The sequence below is a fragment of the Vigna unguiculata genome, chromosome 6 (assembly GCF_037176805.1).
Source record: "Vigna unguiculata cultivar grain cowpea cultivar isolate G323 ecotype 2 chromosome 6, ASM3717680v1, whole genome shotgun sequence".
Taxonomy (NCBI): domain Eukaryota; kingdom Viridiplantae; phylum Streptophyta; class Magnoliopsida; order Fabales; family Fabaceae; genus Vigna; species Vigna unguiculata.
In genome coordinates, this window is record NC_140797.1 from 2,501 (window position 1) to 5,000 (window position 2,500).

A 2,500-nucleotide genomic window follows, 5' to 3' on the forward strand; every position below is an offset into this window, starting at 1 on the left:
CACCACGGCATAGCTAAATGGCTTGGTGGGGAGATTTGTGAAAAAATGAAATTCGTGGTTTTTGAGATGTGAGGGTTGGAAAGGCCTCCAAATGCCCCCAAATGAATACCATGAAATTCTTGGTGCACGAAAGTTTTGAGTTCGGAGGGTTTTGCACATGGCCAATGTTGGCGGTGCACCGCGGCATAGCTAGAAGGCTTGGTGGGGAGTTTTGTGAAAAAATGAAATTCGTGGTTTTTGAGATGTGAGGGTTGGAAAGGCCTCCAAATGTCCCCAAATGAATACCATGAAATTCTTGGTGCACGAAAGTTTTGAGTTCGGAGGGTTTTGCACATGGCCAATGTTGGCGGTGCACCGCGGCATAGCTAGAAGGCTTGGTGGGGAGTTTTGTGAAAAAATGAAATTCGTGGTTTTTGAGATGTGAGGGTTGGAAAGGCCTCCAAATGTCCCCAAATGAGTACTGTAAAAGTGTTGGTGCACAAAAGTTTTGAATTGGATGCATTTTGCACTTGGCCAAGTTGGTCGGTGCACGACGACTAGATAGCTTGGTGCCAAAATTTGTCAAATTTAAGACCTTGGCCAAACTGAATGAAATTTGGTGGGGAGGTTCCTGATATTGTTTAGTGGTGGACTGGAAAAAATGAGGTCGAAATTCGAAGTCTACATGTGCTTTTCTATTTTTCCCGATTTTACACATACCCGGTAAGTAAAAAAAATAAAAAAAATAGTTCCCCTTCGAGAAAAATTATGAAATTTGGTGAGCAAGGAGATACCATTATTCTACGAATTACTGCAAAAAATCGCATCAAAATTCGAAGTGTAGCCCGAGATATGGACTTATGTCTGCTCAAAAAAAGTGTATCTACTTGTACAATTTTGCCTTTTGCATATTAACCTCTTATAGGGGGGGAGTGCTCCTTGAGCCGGCCAGCTCCACACTGGCAGGTTTTAAAGGGAGCTTGATGAGGCCTCCCCCCTCACGTGGTGCGTGCGTTAGCATGTTTATCATGGCACAACTAGCCTCTTCATAGTTGTTGAGCTTTATTAATACCAACACACGGTCGTCACTGATCGTTGGTTAGCTCGGCAGCTAGTCCCTCGGATATTGTGGAAAGTTATTTTCATGCCTAGCGATGCTTGACCATGCGTCACTTGATGTTTCCATTTGCTTGCTTGCCCATGGTAGGTGGGGGGTGGACCGTCTTGTGGTGTGGTGTCTTGCGAACGTGAGGGTGTGTGAGTTGTAATCGAGATGCACTTGCTGGCTGGCTCCATGCCTTGCGTATCGAACGGTCAAGCATGCATCTCTTCCATTTTCACCCGTTGCCTTGGGTGATATTGGTTGATCAGTCCCTGTGTTGCCTACCCACTAGACGGTACTTCTGTGGTTGCTTCGAATTCTATCTTTCCATCACGAAGAGGTGTTGGAGGATCCTAATGTCACGCACGTGTTCCATCTAGTGAAACATCTCAGTGATGCACGTGTTGTGGCTAGTTCTTTTGGATGCGGTGCATTATATGAACTCGGGTTTACTTTAGCGACCCAGTTAACATAATTCGGTTGTGTCCCTTGATTGAGACGTTGTCCTTGAACTTGTTGTGAGCAATATCGTTCTTCCACAACCCGTCGTCTTGAGTGCGATGGAAGGCAAATAAGATGTGCTTTGGCATGTCATGCACGTACTCGATTGCGGGAAGTGTGAGAAAGTGTTGTTGACAACCCGTGGGAAATGGAATGTGGCAAATCGTGATGAGCTCTTCGTGGATCTGCGAAGAAGACGACCTTTGGGCCTGTTGGAAACGAGGGAGGCGATGTTGAACTGCGAAGAAGATGGACTTTTGGGTTGTTTGAATCAATGGGAGGCCACGCGAGAACTCCGAATACTATGGACTCTTGGGTTGTTGGAAGCAACGGGAGGCCCCGCTAGAACTCCGAATACTACGGACTCTTGGGTTGTTGGAAGCAAGGGGAGGCCCCGCTAGAACTCCGAATACTATGGACTCTTGGGTTGTTGGAAGCAAGGGGAGGTCCCGCTAGAACTCCGAATACTACGGACTCTTGGGTTGTTGGAAGCAAGGGGAGGCCCCGCTAGAACTCCGAATACTATGGACTCTTGGGTTGTTGGAAGCAAGGGGAGGCCCCGCTAGAACTCCGAATACTATGGACTCTTGGGTTGTTGGCAACGACAACTTGGGGGGATGACACTGGAAAAGAGTGAACTAGGCCAAACTGCGAACAAGGCAACTTGGGGGGATGACACTGGAAAAGAGTGAACTAGGCCAAACTGCGAACAAGGCAACTTGGGGGGATGATGCTGGAAAAGAGTGAACTAGACCGAACTGCGAACAAGGCAACTTGGGGGGATGACGCTGGAAAAGAGTGAACTAGGCCGAACTGCGAACAAGACAACTTGGGGGGATGATGCTGGAAAAGAGTGAACTAGGCCGAACTGCGCCCAAGGCAACTTGGGGGGATGACGCTGGAAAAGAGTGAACTTGG